Raw genomic sequence first — 20427 nt, forward strand, 5'->3', positions numbered from 1 at the left:
GAATCTGACTCAAATCCGCAGGTAGTTCAAACGATACGCTACTCTGCCCACCCTGGCGATCACCCTGAAAGGACCAATATACCGAGGCCCCAACTTGCCTCTCTTCCTGAATCGGATCACTCCTTTCCAAGGAGATACCTTCAGGAGGACGAAGTCACCAACCTGAAATTCGAGCTCGGACCGGCGCCTGTCCGCATAACTCTTCTGGCGACTCTGAGTGGTCAACAACCTCTGTCTGACCTGCTGTATCTACTCTGTCGTCTGAAGCACTATCTCTGTACTACCCATCACACGCTGCCCGACCTCACCCCAACAAATGGGAGTCCGACACCTCCTCCCATACAACAGCTCAAAAGGTGGCATACCAATGCTCGAAAGATGGTTGTTGTTGTAGGAAAACTCAGCCAAGGGTAAGTACGTGTCCCAACTTCCTCCGAAGTCGAGTACGCATGCCCGGAGCATGTCCTCGAGCGTCTGAATCGTTCGCTCGCTCTGCCCGTCTGTCTGGGGGTGGTATGCGGTACTAAAATGCAGCCTCGTACCCAACTCCTCATGAAACTTCTTCCAGAATCTGGAAGTGAAACGCACATCTTGATCTGAGACGATCGAGATCGGTACTCCATGCCGTGATACCACCTCCCTCACGTACAGCTCTGCCAACCTCTCAGCAGAAGAGCTCTCACTGATAGCAAGGAAGTGAGCGCTCTTCGTCAACCTGTCCACAATCACCCAAATTGCATCGACGCCCCTAGTAGTCCTCGGCAATTTGGTGATAAAATCCATGGTAATCTGTTCCCATTTCCATTCGGGAACCTCCAACGGCTGTAATTTACCATGCGGTCTGTGGTGCTTGGCCTTAACTCTGCGACAGGTCAAGCACCTCTCTACGAACCATGCAACATCCTTCTTCATACAGGGCCACCAATACTCTCTCTTCAGGTCCAAATACATCTTAGTGGCCCCGGGATGGATCGAGAATCTCGATCTATGCGCCTCCTCCATCAAGATGGTACGCGTTCCACCCACGAACGACACCCAAATCCGACCCTGAAAGGTCATAAGTCCTCGACCATCGGTAACGAACTTCGATACCTGTCCGATAACCCGCTCTCTCTTCCGGTTCTCCGACCTAATGGCCTCAGCCTGCGCCCCTCGAATGGTGTCCAACACCGGAGTCATCACTGTCAATCTCATACAAACATCTCGTATCGGGGCACTCTCTACCCTGCGACTCAGGGCATCAACTACAACATTAGCTTTGCCCGGGTGGTACAGGATCTCGCAATTATAGTCTTTCACCACATCTAACCATCTCCTCTGACGCATGTTCAGGTTGGGCTGATCCATCAAATACTTCAAGCTCTTATGGTCCGTATATATGGTACACTGAACCCCGTACAGGTAGTGACGCCAGATCTTGAGGGCGAACACTACTGCCCCCAGCTCCAGATCGTGGGTGGGATACCTCGTCTCGTGAGGCTTCAGCTGCCTTGATGCGTATGCTATCACATGCCCTCTTTGCATCAGCACCGCTCCCAGCCCCGATATCGATGCGTCACAATACACCACAAAGTCCTCCATTCCCTCCGGAAGGGCTAACACCGGGGCTTCGCATAGTCTCTGGCGAAGTGTCTCGAAGGAGGCCTGCTGCTCTGGGCCCCATGAAAAAGCAACACCCTTCCGGGTCAATCTGGTGAGTGGTACGGCGATCTTGGAGAAATCCCTGATAAATCTCCTATAATAGCCGGCCAACCCGAGGAAACTCCTGATCTCGGTGGGGGATCTCGGCACCTCCCAACTCATCACTGCCTTAATCTTGGCCGGATCGACCAAAATCCCATTCTGGTTAACGAGGTACCCTAGGAACTGGACCTCTCGTAACCAGAAATCACACTTGGAGAATTTGGCATAAAGCCTCTCCGATCTCAAAACTCCAAGTAACTCTCTCAAATGCTCCTCATGCTGCTCTCTGGATCTCGAATACACCAATATGTCATCGATGAACACGATCACCGAACGATCCAACATCGGTCTGCATACTCTGTTCATGAGATCCATGAATGCCGCCGGTGCAGTGGTGAGCCCGAAAGGCATCACCACGAACTCGTAATGCCCGTAACGAGTCCTGAATGCTGTCTTCTGGATATCCTCATCTCGTACTCTCATCTGATGATATCCAGATCTCAAGTCGATCTTGGAAAACCAAGACGCTCCCTGCAACTGATCGAATAAATCGTCGATCCTCGGTAAGGGGTAACGGTTCTTGACCGTCAGTTTGTTCAGCTCCCGGTAATCAATGCACATCCGGTGTGAACCATCCTTTTTCTTGACAAAAAGGATCGGCGTTCCCCACGGCGAGCTACTCGGCCGTATAAACCCCTTCCCCAGCAGCTCCTGAAGCTGCGATGATAACTCCTGCATCTCTGGTGGCGCAAGGCGATAGGGTGCCTTGGCGATAGGCGCTGCCCCCAGAACCAATTCAATACGGAACTCTACCTGCCTCTCGGGAGGTACTCCCGGCAACTCCTCGGGGAAAACATCCGGGAACTCACGCACTATCGGGACCTTATCGACCGACCTCGGTCTCTCTGCATCTACTCTCGTATCCACCACATAAGCCACAAACCCACTACAACCCTGCTGTAGACTCTGCCTCGCTCTAGCGGCCGAACAAAATGCTGAGCCAGAACGGGTACCCTCGCCGTACATCGTAAGTACTCCCCCACTAGGATCTCGTATCGTCACTAACTGTCGCTCGCAGTCTATCACAGCCCCAAATCGGCTCAACCAATCCATGCCTACTATGACACATACGTCCCCCATAGCAATCAGGACCAGATCTATCGGGAACTCGACACCGAAGATCTCGAGTACACATCCTCGAATCACATCAGTAGCATACACTGTTCGCTCGTCGGCTATAGAAACTCGTAGAGGTCGACTCAACGCCTCTCGCTGAACACTGATGTGTCGACTAAACGCTATCGACACAAATGATCGACTCGCACCCGAGTCAAACAACACCAAAGCAGGTACAGAACACACAAGAAATGTACCTATACATACCTCAGAATAAGCATAATATCACAAACTCAATATAAACAGAGGAAAGAATACATACCAGCTACCACATCGGGTGCTGCACGGACCTCCTCCGCTGTCAACTGGAAGGCTCTCCCGCGAGCCTTAGGCGCCTCGGCCTTCGCCGGCCGACTCTCTGTAGCTCGAACAGTAGGCGCAGATCCCTGCGCTGATCTCTGCAGTAGCTGTGGGCACTCGGCCTTCCGATGGCCGGTCTGGTTGCAATGAAAGCAAACCGTGAATCCCTTGGGGCAGTCCCTCGCATAATGCCCCTCCTTCCCACACTTATAACACACCCCAGCTCTTCATGTCCCCTCGTGGCTCTTGCCGCACTTTCCACAAATGCGGCCCTTCAGACCCCCAGATCTCGAATCAGCGGGCTTTGCCCGCTTGGCTGCCGGCTGAGACTGTGCCGGTCGCCGATCCACCCTCTGAGACTCGGCCTCCTCCCTGGCCTGCGTCTCCAGCTCAATCTCCCTCTTCCGGGCATTTGCCTAGAGCTCAGCAAATGTCCGGTAAGTCGAGTTCGACACGAACTCCCGTATATCCCTCCTCAAAACACCCAAGTACCGGCTCATACGTGCCTGCTCAGTAGACACCTGCTCAGGGCAGAACATCGCCCTCTCATGAAACTTCCGGGTAACCACAGTAACCGAATCAGTACCCTGTTTGAGGGTCAAGAACTCCTGAGCCAATTTCTCCCTCTCCACCGGAGGAACATACTCATCTCGAAACATCGTGGTGAACCTCTCCCAGGTCACCGCAGTCAGCTCTGCAGTAGTGAAGTCTGCCGTCACAAACTTCCACCAGTCCTTCGCTCCCAAGCGAAGCTGGTTCAGTGCAAACCGAACCCTCAGATGCTCTGGACACGAGCAGGTATAGAAACAACCCTCAACATCGGTAATCCATCTCATAGCAGCAATCGGATCCTGCGTCCCATCAAACTCTGGTGGCTTCGTGTTGCTGAACTCTCTGTACAGCAACGAGTCACCCCCCTGCGGCCTGGCAGCAGCAACGGCTGCGGTGGCCGCAGCAACAGCTGCATCAGTAAGAGCGGCGTACCGCTCATCAAAAGCCTCCATCATCGTGGTCTTGATAGACCCGAACATCTCTGGAATCTCAGCGCGGATGGCAGCAGCCACCTCATCATGAATCATCTGGCGGAGCTCCTCATCGCTCACAACCCCCTCGCTAGTCCCTGGCCGGTGGCGCGTCCCTACCATGATGTCTCTCTCAAATACAACACAAGATATCAGAGACTCGCTCGAGTATACTCGCACTCGATAACTCAACCCTACTTGCTCCTTAGTACCCAATGGATTCTTACTTAGGGTGCGCGCTGCTCCGGTGTCTTCAGTAGTACGGGCCCTATACTACCATCCACACCGCATCAGCATTCACTCTAAGTCCTCCTCCTTGGATCCCAGATCACAAGTATACAATATCTCACTGGCATAGGCTACCCTTCGGTAGGCCTCTCAACAGCTCCTCACTGCTACCTATTCGCTCTCAAGCATCACATAGCAGCAAAATCATTTCTAGGCTAAGGAATCACAAATCAGGCCAATCTAGTCCTAATATGATTACCTAGCCTACTCTAGCATGCATAATATCTCATAATATCTCATAACACATAAGGTAAGGGTATTTTGGGAAATCACCGTTCGGGCGCTGGCTGATCGTACACACTGCTCTGCTCTGCTCTTTCAAAACATTCTACTCTTTAATAAAATTTTGTGGATTTTATTTTGAAATTCTCTCAAATCCTCAGTTTGAGTTCAGATACGCCCGAAGGTGCACCCGAATCCCTCAAACCAAGGCTCTGATACCAACTTGTAACACCCAATTTTTCAAAACAATTTTTCATTTCAAAACATACTTTCCACCACATAAAAATCACAAAATCATAATAAATCTCTGTATCATCACAAAACATGTCCCAAGATCTCTTATAAATAAATCCTCTCTCGTGTGTACGAATCATGTCGGCGCCTTCCCGCGATCCTCACTAGTACCTGAAACACATCACACATCAACTGTAAGCATAAAAGCTTAGTGAGTTCCCCAATATACCACATACCACACATACGCCACTCGAGGCTACAATACGACCCTCCGGTCCGATGTGTCTCAGCGGGACCCTCCAGTCCCGTAGCTCGTTGGACCCTTTGGTCCGGTCATAGCTCGTTGGACCCTTCGGTCCGGTCTGTATCGTTGGACCCTTCGGTCCGGTCTATATCGTTGGACCCTCCGGTCCGGTCTATATCGTTGGACCCTCCCTCCGGTCCGGTCTATACAAAACATAACATACATATAACACAATGCACATAATCTCATACATACACATAGCATAAAAGACCCTCTGGTCTACACATAAATACCACTCTAGGTAATGTATAGTGAGAAGACTCACCTCGGATGTCTCGGATAATATCCCGCCTGTGTATATACTGATCTAGCCTCTGCCTATACACATAACATAATCATCTCCATCAATCACAGCTCTCTAGGCTAGACTAGACTCTCCCATGTCCTCTAAGAAGGCTAAAAGGCTATTTTACCCTTCAAACAGTCCACAAGTTCCATTGTTGACCAAACCCTAAAAGTCAACAAAAGTCAACGGTCAACTCTTGACCAGACTCGCCGAGTGCACAAATGTGACTCGGCGAGTTCAGTCGTGAACTCGAGTCCTCTATTCCCCCTCTGACTCACTGAGTCATTCCCCCAACTCGGCAAGTCACTCACTGAGTGATTCACGGGAAACCCTAACCCTACTCGCCGAGTCTGCCCTTGGACTCGGCGAGTTCATGTCATGCACAAACTCAAATGACCTCCTGAGGTCAGATCTGTTCCTTAGAACCATAGATCTGACCTTTCCAAGCCTGATAATCACGTAAAGCTTGGATCTTGACTCTCATGTGACGTCTAGGAGGCTTTACTTGGTGATTTAGCCCCAAATACAACAACCTAAGCTCATTGCCTCCATAGTTCAACATAAAGCAAGCTGGAATAAGCTCTTTAGACCACTATGGGTCCAGATCCGAAGTCTCAAAATGAATAGGGGCCATATTCTCACAACTCCTTCCAATTAAAGACATAAAAACTCTACATCTATGGGTTCCTTCAACAAAACAGATTAAGGGACGACATAATACCTCAAAGATGAAGTCTTTTGCTCGAAATCCCCAGATGCACACCCTCCTTGGTCCCCTCCAAGCTGAAATCACCTCCTTCTTGCAAGAATCAATCACAAAGATCAAGAAATGGCTCCTTTCCTCTCACAAACTCTCTAGCTCTTTTAGGGTTTCTCTCTGGGGTTTGGTAGCCGCAAGTGACGGCCCTAAGGGCCTTTAAATAGGTCCCAAACCCAAGAAATTAGGGTTTCATTAAACAGTGTGGACTCGCCGAGTCCACGTATGGACTCGCCGAGTCCAGTCATTAATCCAGTCTAACAATGCGCGGCTCTACTCGGCGAGTCTAAGCGCCTACTCGCCGAGTCCCTCTCCAAAACTCAAAAATAATTAGATAAATACAGTACCTGGAAATCCGGATGTTACAATTCTCCCCTACTAGAATCAGACTTCGCCCTCGAAGTCTCTCTCAGCAAATAACTCTGGGTACTGTTCACGCATCTCTAACTCCGGCTCCCAAGTCAGCTCGGACCCCTTCCGATGTTGCCACTGGACCTGAACCAATGACACCTCCTTGTTTCTCAAAACCTTGATCCTCCTATCCCGAATCGCGATTGGCCTCTCAATATAGTTCAGGCTCGCATCCACCTGAATGTCCTCAAGGGGAACCACTGCCGACTCATCGGCGATACACTTCCTCAACTGAGATACGTGGAAGGTATCATGAATCTGACTCAAATCCGCAGGTAGTTCAAACGATACGCTACTCTGCCCACCCTGGCGATCACCCTGAAAGGACCAATATACCGAGGCCCCAACTTGCCTCTCTTCCTGAATCGGATCACTCCTTTCCAAGGAGATACCTTCAGGAGGACGAAGTCACCAACCTGAAATTCGAGCTCGGACCGGCGCCTGTCCGCATAACTCTTCTGGCGACTCTGAGTGGTCAACAACGTCTGTCTGACCTGCTGTATCTACTCTGTCGTCTGAAGCACTATCTCTGTACTACCCATCACACGCTGCCCGACCTCACCCCAACAAATGGGAGTCCGACACCTCCTCCCATACAACAGCTCAAAAGGTGGCATACCAATGCTCGAAAGATGGTTGTTGTTGTAGGAAAACTCAGCCAAGGGTAAGTACGTGTCCCAACTTCCTCCGAAGTCGAGTACGCATGCCCGGAGCATGTCCTCGAGCGTCTGAATCGTTCGCTCGCTCTGCCCGTCTGTCTGGGGGTGGTATGCGGTACTAAAATGCAGCCTCGTACCCAACTCCTCATGAAACTTCTTCCAGAATCTGGAAGTGATCTTAAATCCCCACAAGGTATCATTGATGAACTCGAAAAGATCAGATGAAATTTCTTATGGGGCAGTGATAGTGATCTTAAAAAGAAGATTCGTTGGGTGGATTGGTCAAGAGTTGTTGCGCCAAAATCAATCGGTGGCTTAGGGGTTGGTACATTGATAGCCCAAAACACAGCTCTATTAGTAAAGTGGTGGTGGAGATTGATGAACGACAGAGGAAGTTTATGGAAATAAGTCATCGAAAGTATTCATAATTTACATAACAAACTGACATCCTACATGGAAAAGAAATATTCCGATGGAGTATGGTGCAACATATCTAAGGCAGTAAACTCCATTTCTAAGCTAAAGATAGATAGTAAGGAGATTTTTAACCTTATTCTTGGATTTGGAGTTAAAATATTGTTTTGGAAAGATGCTTGGTGCGGTAACGATCCATTTCAAACAAAATTCTCTCATCTGTACTCACTTGAATAAGTCAAATGTTGTCTTCTGGAGGATCATCTCTCAAGCAATGGCTTTTCTTGGATGTGGAGATATGAACCAATAGACACAATAAAACTTAATGAACTTTTTCAAATTTATAAAGAGATTGGTTTGATGAATACGGAGTGCATCTCCAAATATGGTTTTAGCTTTAGCTTGAACTCCAAAGGGGATTACACTGTTAACGCTGTTAACGCCATCAGGAGGTTAATAGAATCAAAACTCATTCTATTCAAGGGGAAATCTATATGTTGGTCCAATATAATTCCTCTAAAAGTTAAATGTTTTGTCTGGAGAGCTTCAATGGGTAGGATCCCAGTGGCGGATGCTCTGGCTAGAAAGGGAGTTAATGTAACACATACCATATGTTCACTATGCAATAAAGATATTGAAACTGTTGATCATATTCTCTACATGTGAATATTCTCAGGTGGTACATGATTGGATTTTCAAATGGTGTGGGATTACTAATATGAGATTCACATCCGTAAGGGAACTCATTGACTTCGCGACTGCTTGGGGGAATTGCCTAAAAAAGAAATATATCCTAATTATGGTGATCTATTGCTTCGTTTGGAATATATGGTTGGCTAGAAACGAAAAGACTTTTATGAAGATTGGTGCACCTCCAACAAAAACTGTTGATATCATCATCTCCTTGTCATATGTATGGCTTAAATACATAAGTAATCTCGGTGGCAAACGGGTGTATCTCGCATTTTAATCACTTTTCCTCTTAGTTTTTTTTTCTTTCCCGTTTAACTTTCTTTATGCTCTTTTTCTGCCTTGTAATGTTACTTTGCCTCGTGTGGCAGACTGGTGTTCTTGATGATACTTGAGAGAGACTCAAATTCACTGCCTTTTACTCTCAATTGCATGAATTGTCATAAATTTAGTAGAGGGGTATCAAGAGGTAAATGCCATAAATGAATCATTTATTTTTGTGACATAATATTATGTCCATCTTCCAATATATTCTATTATATTATTCTGTCACTCTTTTTTCTTGTACATTGAGTTGATCCCACGTTCATTTGAAAATAACATTCATGATCCAACCATTTTATTCAAAACTGCGCACATTATATAAATTATCTTCATTCATCTCACCCTGCAATCTACACTCAAGTGGGGAAATGGTAATATCTTCTTATTTTTTTCTTATGTGAAATTTGATTCGATTCTATGTATATTCTGCATATTATATCAGCATATTTTGCTTTAAATTTATTGCAGCAGGAAGTAGAGCACGAGATACATGTGTGGGAAGGCTATGTAAATTGTAGGTTCAGACGTGTACAAAGAGATCGCCATGGTGGCGTGCGTGCCTCTTTGGTTGTTTTGGGTACAAAGTTCTTATTTTTCTAAAAGACAAACTTTTATCAAATTTTAGCATGTTTCTAGAATTTTATATAATTCACATTAATTTCAAAGTTAAATATGAGCCATTTAACATAAAAGTCAAGTTGCACGTTCTTTTTTCTTGCATTAGCATATTCGAAAAGATTAAGGAATTGTCTAACATCTTATTTTCTTGTGTTGTGTTAAATGTATATATATGCAGCTGTTGAAATTCTTGAAAATTTGGCCTTTTTGGCAAATGCAAGCAATTTGGTGCTATATATGTCAAAGTATATGCATCTTTCTCCATCAAGATCCGCTATTGATGTCACAAACTTTATGGCCATTGCATTTCTCCTCGCACTCCTTAGTGGCTTTTTATCAGATGCTACTACATTTACTTGATGAGCGAAGACGTCGAGTTTTTAGTACCTTTACATTTATTTCATTGATCACTCTTCTTACAACAATTTGTTATATAATTTTACACTTTTCTATATCAAGAAACCGATTTTCAAACAATAGGGTGTGTTCGGCAAAACTAAGCTGGTAGTTGGTAGTTGGAAAGTGAACCTATAGATTTTATTTGTATATGAGTTCGGAAAAAAGTAGTTGTAAACTTTTAAAACAATTAAAATTACATAAAAGGATACCTCTGAAAAATATAAAATAGAAACATAATTAAAAAAAATGGTAATTGAGTCGATTTGCAAAAGACAAAACTGCACAAATGATCCCTGTGGTTAGTTGAAAATTGTCACTTTGGTCCAAAAAGGTTTGGACTAGCACCATATGTCCAAACTTTTCATTTTGTTGCGACTTTGGTCCAGTTTTCTATAAACTTTTTCATAATGACTATTTTACCCTTGGTACTTTCTTTTCCTATTTTATTTATTTATTTAAATGTTTTTTCTGATTAAAAGAAAAATAAAAAAGAATCTCTCTCTCTCTCTCACTTAATACTCAACAATCCAGACACCTCACCATCGATCAAAGCTGTTGCTTCCTCCCTCCGCCGTCCCCATCTCCGTTCACCTTCTTTCTCGTCGACGAGCATCAGAACGACACACGACAGGCAGTTGGGAACGCTGCCTGCCACCACCATCTTAACCCACCTCCTCCTTCGAATACCATAACCCCTACATCACCGGTGTCGCCTCTCACTCTCTCCAATGGTTGTTCACAACCGAAGAAGAGGAAGGAATAGGCAAAGCTGCCATCGCCGCCTCCCGCTGCTGCTTTCGATCTGCTTCACCCTCCCCTGTTCTTCGTGTTTTCTGTTGGACAGAAGAGAGACAGCCAAGATCGATGACTGCTGCTGCTGCTTTTCTTCGATTGGGTCTTCGTCTTATCAAATTAAAACCGGGATCGTTGGCGATTTGAAACTACTTATCATGGATCTGGAAATTGGGTCTCGTCAAAATCATCAAGGGTAAGATCAGTATGTTTATATGCTACAATTTGTTGATTTAGGGTTCTTCGAATACACCCATTTGAGTTTTTGTGTTGTTTTCTTCTTCCGATTTTTACAGAAATAGTCATGGAGGGCAGTTTTGAAATTGGCGTCGGACCTCCCTCCATTGTCGGCTTTTTCTATCTTCTCTTGGTAAACAATCAACGAACAGAAGGAGAGATGACGGTAGTGTTGTAACCTCGATAGTAGCTCATCTGATTTAGAAACCCTAAAATGAAAACATCTCTGTTTGTTTCTTTGTCTTCTGATCTGTTTGATGGCTGGAGAGATGGCCGATGGTGTTTCCGGTGAAAATGATATGGTGGCCGGCGGTGTTATCCGACAAGAATGGCAGGTGGGCGGCGATGTAATAATAGTGGGGAAGAAGAAAACGAGAGAGAGAGAGAGAGAGAGAGAGAGAGAGAGAGAGAGAGAGAGAGAGAGAGAGAGAGAGAGAGATTTATTTTTATTTTTATTTTCTTGTTTTTTTTTTAATTTGAAAAACATAAACAAATAATAAAAAAGAGAAAATCATATTAATAGGGGCAAATCCGTCATTTTGAAAAAAATCAGAACAGATTGGACCAAGAACGCAACAAAATGAAAGTTTTGGACCACTGGTGCTAGTCCAAACCTTTTTGGACCAAAGTGGCAATTTTGAGCAAACCAGAGGGACCATTTGTGCAGTTTAGTCTTTGCAAAAATATAGAAGTTTTTGTTATATGCTACTTGAAGTAGCTTTCGGGTTTGAAATTTTTTGTTTAAAGTAAAAGCTAAAAGGTTTTGCTGACAAACGAAGTGTTTTGTTTTAGAGCTTTTTCTTAACAACTAAAAACAAAAAGCTCCCAAAGCCAAGCCCTAGACGTTGGTTTTCATATTATTATTTTCAAATTGCTCATCCAAAGTCCAAACTTATATTTTGCTTTCAAACAATATACACGAATTAACTGGTTCATTATACAGGGTTTGATAATTCTCACATTCCTAGCTCGATCACCCTACCTCAAACCCCCACCATGTGACACATCCAAACCCCTTCCTTGCATACAAGTTCATGGTGGAAAAGCCTCCATGTTGTTCTTAGGTCTCTACCTTATGGCTATTGGTGTCGGGGGGTATAAAGGGATCATTACCTTTTACCAGCACTAGGAGCGGAACAATTTGACGAAAATACCCCCAAAGGAAGGAAGCAAAGATCAACCTTTTTCAATTATTTCATATTTTGTTTATCATGTGGTGGTCTAATTGTTGTCGCCTTGGTGTTATGGATCGAAGATAATGTAGGGTGGCAATGGGGTTTTGGCATTTCAACCATAGCCATCTTGTTGTCAATTGTTATCCTCCTTGCTGGTTCGGCTTCTATCGTTGCAAGGTACCCAATGGAAGCCCTCTTGCAACCATGTTTAAGGTAATAACTCGATACAGTAGCTATGAGTCTGAATTCGTGTTTGAAGACTGATTGTGGCATTTCATCGAACAGGTGGTGTGCGCAGCATCTCTGAATGTTTCTAAGGTTGCCAACTCCGATGGCCAACAGACGAAAGAGAATGAGACGGACAGACCAAGACTTTCGAACACCCTCGAGTGGTTAAACCGCGCGGTTGAAAACAAACCAGCCAATAGATTACTTGCGTGCTCTGTTCAAGAGGTAGAAGATGTCAAGATCATGCTGCAAATTCTTCCTATATTTGGTTGCACAAATGCACCATTATACTTAATTGCTGTTTAGCTCAACTCACTACGTTCTCCGTCCAACAAGCCGCCACAATGAACACGATGCTTGGCTCGTTCAAAGTCCCACCTGCGTCGCTACCTGTTTTCCCAATCGTCTTCTTGATGATCATGACACCACTCTGCGATCATATTATAATCCCATTTGCACGAAAATGGAAAAAATCTGAGATGGGTGTGTCTCATCTCCAAAGAATTGGCTTGGGTCTATGTTTCTCCATTTTAGCCATGGCTGTCGCAGCTCTAGTCGAGATCAAACGCAAGAAAGTTGCCAAAGTTGCGATGGTGGTACCATTGCCTATTTCGTTCCTGTGGATTTCGTTTCAGTATTTGTTTTTGGGATCTGCTGATCTTTTCGTGTTGGCTGGATTGATGGAGTTTTCGTTTACAGAAGCGCCCGTTAGAATGAGATCTTTGGCTACTTCGTTTTCTTGGGCGTCTTTGTCCATGGGTTATTTTCTTAGTGGCGTGATCGTCTCGGTTGTTAATGGTGTTACTGGCGCCAGATACCACCGGCAGCCATGGTTGTCCGGTGCGAACTTGAATCACAATCATCTTGACAGATTTTACTGGTTACCGAGAAATTAAATTGTTTTTATGCCTACTACCATTATTATTATAAGTGTCACATTATTATAAGTATAATGTCACATTTTATATATTTTTTTTTAACTATCTCAATAAGAATATATTAGACATATATCAAATCAAATTAAATTTAATAGTGAAATGATGACACGTGTGATAATAATAAGAATATATTAGACATATATCAAATCAAATTAAATTTAATAGTGAAATGATGACACGTGTGATAATGATAGTGAGTAAAATAAAATGCAATTTAATTTCTCATGGTTATTATGTGTTTTGAGGTTGTTGAATTTTGGAAACTATCTTTGTAGGCGAATCGTTACAAGTACAAATCAATATGTGGAAACATTTAAGATCATATGAATTTCTAGTAAATGACATTTAATTTTCAAAACTCTCATGAATTCGTTTAATTAACAAAACAAATCAGTCGTTGATGTGTTAGTATAATTGTCTTTGACTCTTTTTTAATGTAATCGGCTCTATCATAATTGTTTGTTGAATTAGATATGACCAGTGAGAAGATACACTATAATAGTTGTTACTAGTGAGAAGATTGTATGAAACTTTGCATCTTGATTTTGTATAACATGTAATATAGTGATATTATCATATTGTCATTGTGCTATAGCTTTATCGGATAAAATGTATTTATTTATTTGATAAAATATGTTAACGGGGATATTGAATAATTATAAAAAATACAAAATATGAAAAATTAAAACTGGATGCAAAGATCATGAAGGGAGTCGGGAAGGGGACGGTTGCAACTTGCAAACTTAGAAGGTGTGTTTGATGGAGGAAGTTATATACGGTATCAAGGCAAATGGCAAAAATTTGAAAGAAACACACATGGACCGAATCAACTATTAATCTCTCATGTGAGTCAGAGGTTTTGCTTACCCATGATTGAGTCAGACAAAAATGTTTGATCGGACTCAACCGAAACCAAACAAAATGTCTGACCGGACTCAACCGAAATCAAACAAGCTCATAAGATATCTCTAAAATCTTATAAAATAATTTAATAAGATATCTCTTGAATCTTATGAAATAACTATCTTAGCCGTTCATTTATATCTTCACATTCAGAGTTTTCCAAATCAAAGTTTCAAATTTTAAAGACTAATTTTGCATTGATTCTTATGGTTTGTTATTTTCTTTTTTGTTGTTTGGGTTTCTTAGAGCATTGGGTGTGGGCAACAAGGTGCAACACCAAGTTGTGTCATCTCATTTGCCACATAAGCAAATGGTGTTATAATACCAAGTGGGGAAATGGGCAACAAGATGCAACACCAACTTTTTGAAAATAAATATTTTTATTTTTGTATTTTTTTACTATTTCGTTTTTTTTACTTTTTTTTTTGGTTTTGGTTTTTTTTTCTTTTTGCGTTTTTTTAATAACTAATATATTTTTTATAAAACATATAATTTTAAAAACAAAAAAAAGACATAATATTTAAAATCTAAAATTCCGATTACAATTAAAAAAACATAATTTTAAACCTAAATTAATAACTAAAATACCATTCAAATTACTACTAAAACCACACACCAATCCTAATTAACCCAAATATTTTTTCCTAATTTGTTCCTTCATCGCTTGTAGCACCGCTAGATCAGCAGGCGCCAAACCTTCTTCGCTAGTCCGAAGAATTGACAATTGTTGTGTCATTAATTCTCTATCTTTCTGCTCCTGCTTCTCCCGTGCCTGCCTTTCCAAGAACTCCAAATGACGACGTTTCAACTCATTTTTTTATTTTATTAATAAATTGTGCTCGTCGAATTTCGCTCTCATTTCCGCCGCCTCTTTTGCTCTCGTCTCCACCTCCTCCGCATGTCTTGCAGCACGCCTCGCTTTGTCGCGTCTGAGCGGTCGTCGTGGAGGGGATATCTCTTGGATATCATCCGGAATTTCATCGTCGTCGGCGTTAAGGTCGATGTGAGTCCGTGCGTCCGACACGTCGACCGAGCTAGAATTGCGAGACCTTTTGGATTGAACCTCCGACGATGTAGGCGTTTTATTCCACTTTGGATCCGCTCGTAACAACTCCCATGATTTTTCAAAGTCAAAAACATGACCCATTTCGACCCGATATTGTTCCTTAGCAGCTTTGAACAAATCGAAGTCGTTGGTTCCGCTTTGTTGTTGCGCCTCTAGCCGGTTGTAAATACCGTTAAATTTGCTGCACCGCTTAGTTATTTGACCCCATTTGCTGCTTAACATGTCATTGTTGCGATACGGATTTTTCTTTAAAATAGCGTGAAACTTGTCGAGCACCGCCCCCCAATAAGCTCATTTTTTCATTCCATTTCCGCGAACTTCGTCTTTTGAAGTAGCACACCATGCCGCCGTCAAAGCGTATTCCTCCTCCGATGTCCACCATTGTGGAACGTCTGCATTTTCTGTTTCTACCGCTATTGATTTCCCTTTTGATTTTCCTTTCTCTTTCCCTTTCTTGTTCCTACTACCTCCCGCTTCCGCTTCACCCGATTGTTGTGTCGTAGGCGATGGTTGGTTGGTTTGTTGTTGCATCGAAGCAAAAGAAGGGAAAAGATTTTGTTGTAAATTTGGGTTTTGACCAAATTGATTTTGTTGAAAGTAAGGTGAGTTGGGAAACTGTAGTGGCGGTGAAGCGGGATTGAAAGTTGCGCCTTGGTATGAGATCTGTAGTGCGCCTTAAGTCGATAAAAGGTTGAAATAACCTTCATAACCGGCAAACCCGACAGGCGAGGTTGTTTTTGGTTGTGTGTTTGGGTTTGATGATGGGGAGGTGTTTTGGTTTTGCTCCATTTTTTTAGAAAGAAATAAAAATGTAGATAGAAAGAAATGTAAAGGTTTGAAATGCAATGAGTATATATATATATATATATATATATATATATATATATATATATATATATATATATATATATATAGGTAAAAAGGTAAAAAAAAAAAATTAATTGCTGTGAATTTGACCGTTTTCAAATGGTCTAAGTTTACAACGGCTCAATTTTTGGCCGTTTCATCTCGTTTCCGTGGCCACGAGAAGCGAACGACGAGAAGCAACGAGTTGGGGGGGGGGAGGGGGGCGGTGTCCCCCGTTACGACGCCGTCGAGCTGCGCCACGTCACCGGCGTTTCATCTCGTTTGGACTCATACCGTGTGGTCTTAAGCTAAGTATGTCAAAACATAACTTAAGCTATAAATGATAATGACACATAATCCTGGGAAACAAAATGCCTTCTACAAATAGTAATTTATTTTTTAACCTTGGAAATTATTCTCCATTCACATTACGTTCTAAGGATATGTATCTACTTGGAATTTGATCGGAACAAAACAAAATAAAAAACCAATCAACCCGATAATTAAATCGATTTATACAATTACGGTGTTAATTTATATGGAAGATATGGGTTTTATTTGCTTTTATTTTGAGCCAAGTTAAGAGTACGATTTTGAAAAACATAAAACCAATTATTAACACAAAACAAATTGAAATCACGTTAAAGTTTGATTAATTAGGATAGAGAAACTAATTTCAAAACTAATTATATTTTCATCAACTTCACTTAGAACACCAAAGAATTCAAAATGAAAACAAAAAGAATTTTCCAAAACTAATTCGATTGTAAATTGACCCAAACAGATTGACCTGGTACCCCATCGTGTACCACAAACAGCATATAATACCCCGGTGGTGCAACATTTGGTGATGAAGGCGCACGCACCGTAACCCTATACCCAAACACAGAATACTGTTCCACGGAAGCCACGTGTAAAAATAGTACCCGTTGATTCATCGCGAATGAGTGAGTCGCAAATGAGGGTGCAACCAACGATACGATGACCCTTAGATCTAAACCAGTCAAGGACATAGTCAACGTTATGGTGAAATATTGACCGTAGATTACACCCTCATCGATACCATATTCAACGGACAAGATTGAAGGCCTGTAATAAGCGAATCGGCCGTCCATGTACGGCGGCGAAAACGCTTCCAAGCTCAAATCAGTTGGGTAGTTTCCGGTGAACTCGTATGACACGTGTGGGTTACTTCCACCCACTAAGATTCTGCCATCTGGAAGTAACGTGGCTGCTGAGTGGTACATCCTGGGTCTTTTGGTGGGAGTGAGCACAGTGAATAGTCTCTTTCTTGGCTCGTAAAGAATCGGGTGCAAAACCGGTTTAACCGCGTTCTCCCAACCGGCGGTACCTCTCGCCGCTCCGTTAATGATGATGATGTCGCCGGTCGGTAAAACGATCATATCCGGCATTACCCGGCGGAGGGGCATCATCTCCATGGTCCAACTGGGTTGAGGAGCATTGAGGTCCATACGTCCACAGGTTCTTGCAGCTGCCATGTACACACCTTGCTCCGCCATCGGAAACGACCCTCCTCTTGCGCCGCCGCAAATCATAACCTCCACCGGCGGCGATCGGACATTTTCGTTGAGCGAAATTGGTAACAAAACTGACGAACCGGTTGATGGGTACGATCTTTTTTCTCCGGGAATCGGCGGAAACTCGCGAACGACTCGGCCGTGCACGTAATCCAACGATATCGAACGTTGATTTGCAAAGATGAACAGATTTCCGTCCGGCAAGAGGTGAAGAAACGGATATAGATTGTTCTCTTCTTGAAAATCTGTTGTTTCTATCAAGAACGTGAGATTAAACAAATTTAAAGAAGAAGACCCAATTGGGTTTCTTGGATAAAACTCATAGCTGTAAGCTCTCCGGCCACCGACGATGATAATGTTCCCGTCGGGGAGAATATGATTTGACGCATACCAACGTTGAACTGTTAAATTCCTTTCCAATTCAACCCAATCACAAGAATTATCTCGGCATGGAGTGAAGAGACGTATTTTGTGGTCGCCGGCGTGGTAGCCTCCTGTTTGCACAAGTGTGCCGCTGGGATCGACGGAGCCTGATGAACACCATATATCGGTTTGTACGGTAAGTGGTCGGAATGTATTTGAAGGAACGTCGTAGAGGATGGAGTGAGCGGTGCAATCAGGTCTAACCACTTCGTCGTTGATCCGGCAAGTTTCTCCGAACGGGAGACTGAGATTTGATGGTCCAAAATCGGTCCGATCAAAGATAACGACTTTGTTATTGTGTAGTAGCTGCATGTGCATGGCAGAAATCCCTATACTTCTTTGCAGAAGAACCCAATTTCCCAACGGTTTTTTGGGTTCAATCGCTCTTCTAATTTTGGGTGGCAAGAAACGGTCATCGCGTCCGCTGACAATGATCTGTGTAGGCCCTGCAGCCGGCATGGGCGGTGTAGCTAGTATCGCCGGTGTTGGCTGCGTAGGCACTACTGTGGACGGTGTAGGCGCCATTATCGGCGTTGTAGACTGTGTGGGAGGTGGTGTAGGCGGTGGTATGGGCGGTGTAGGCAGTGTGGGTGGTGTTGGGGGTATAGGCGGAGGAGGGGGTGGAGTATGAGTATGAGTATGGCCTCGGTGGTGTCGATGGAGATGAAAATGATGATGGTGGTGACGGTGACGGTGGTGATGATGGTGATCGGCGAGACAAAGATGGAGGAGAGAGAAACTAGTAATGAGCAAGAAGAAAGATTGATTCTTGAACAACATTGCCGCCATTTATAACTTGTAATAAGATTTTCTTGGGTGTTCTTGGGACCCTTTAATCGGCTTTATAATCTTTGGGAGGTAATTAAAGGACTCCGGAGGGTTTTAGGGTTTATGCAACTGTGCGTGTGTGTATATATATACCCCTTTATTTTCAAAATGATAATTAATCAGAAACAGATTTTACAAAAGATCCAATCAATAATTACTTTTTTATTATCGTAAAAATAAATATAAAATATTCAACTATAGTTGGCAAAATGTGTGGAACTGTGGATCATTACATTACTGGAGCCAAATCTCGAAAGAAAGCTTATTAACGGCTAATATAAAGTTAAGTTCATCATGATATAAACGCTTAGCGGTTATATCAAAATTCTCAGAAAGATTAATAATTAATCGTGCTAAATATATAAAATTTATAACATTTTTTGATCTAGAACAATTTATAATTATAAAAATAAAATAAAAAATGAACGCACCAGCTCATGACTCAGAACGTATAAATAGGAACTTCACGACTTAAATGTAAATTTATGAAGATCAGTAATAATTAAAATAAAAAAGTACATTTTTGGAAATAATGTAACTATCAAAGCTAAGTTAAATAATTAATATTTATGGGAATTAAATCAAACCCAATTTGAATATATGGAAAGTAAACTTTGCCGTCTTGGGCTTGGTATGCAATCATGAAGCATGCAAATCTGGCCTGCCCTTCTGGTAGCCCAATTGTGCTATCTAGAATTGTCATCATTTTGTTACATTTATGATCGAATATTGAGCACTAAATTAAGGATTGAAAATTTGGTTTCTATAATAGACATACTATGTGCGATTTTCATCAAATTCCATATCGATTTGTCAAATCTGAGCAGCATAATAAACGACGGTGATCTAAAATAATCACAACTATACTAATGTAATAAACAAAAATAATCACAACCAAACATCATCAAATTCCATATTGATGATGTTTGGTTTTGCCTTGGTGATTCGATGTTGGAGGGCAAGTTATCTATTGCTAAGATAAATATCGTTTGTAGTATCTAAGGAGTGGTACGGGGATACGCATCGACGATCGAGCTAGGAAGAATCATGGAGTTGGTATGAGAAGGAAGTATGATATAACGTAGTGTGTAGTGTGTCTAATACTGAGTAGCCCCTTTGATATTTCGTATGTATTGTTGTATTATCAATGTATATAATAAGATTGATGAATACCTGGGTTCACGAGACGGTTGAGATAAAGAGACTTGCCATGAATCTTCGCTATGTCCTTCTTTCAACCTTGACTCCGGTGATACCTGAAACAATCTCGGGTGGGGATACGAGATGACACTCCGATGGTAAAGTCAGTTTTCAACGAGAGAAATCGATCAAAGCTGAAAGTAGGGTATCAGAGTTTTTCTACCTTTTTCTCGGACTACAAACATTGACAATTTATAAGATATAATTACTTGTCATCCGAATTAAGAGGAGAATTTGTTCATCAATTTGAATCGTGATAATCTTTTAGCTCAAGATATCATGATATGCTCAACCAACACGTTATAATCAACAAGTAACAATATTATATATATATTCTTAAGTACCTACGAAGGACCAAGGAATGGTTTCTAGTCCTCGGTGGGAGTGATGACTTAAGGGTGTGAGGGTACAGTGACGCTAGCTTTCAGACGGATAGGGATAATTACCGATCGCAGTCAGGCTGGGT

General features: G+C 42.7%; 2 pseudogenes across 1 annotated transcript; one reads left to right on the top strand and one right to left on the bottom strand.

Annotated features, from left to right (window-relative positions):
- Positions 1–9068: 9068 nt before the first annotated feature.
- LOC145169426 (protein NRT1/ PTR FAMILY 4.6-like) lies at positions 9069–13127 on the top strand (annotated as a pseudogene). The gene is made up of 5 exons (XR_013742480.1): positions 9069–9141; positions 9239–9347; positions 9567–9771; positions 11760–12204; positions 12277–13127. The product of XR_013742480.1 is annotated as a protein NRT1/ PTR FAMILY 4.6-like (transcript).
- Positions 13128–16727: 3600 nt separating this feature from the next.
- LOC145104151 (aldehyde oxidase GLOX pseudogene) lies at positions 16728–18722 on the bottom strand (annotated as a pseudogene).
- Between the last annotated feature and the right edge of the window lie 1705 nt (positions 18723–20427).

Source organism: Lactuca virosa, chromosome 4, assembly GCF_052849685.1.
Source record: "Lactuca virosa cultivar CGN04683 chromosome 4, Lactuca_virosa_CGN04683_v6, whole genome shotgun sequence".
NCBI classification, from domain to species: domain Eukaryota; kingdom Viridiplantae; phylum Streptophyta; class Magnoliopsida; order Asterales; family Asteraceae; genus Lactuca; species Lactuca virosa.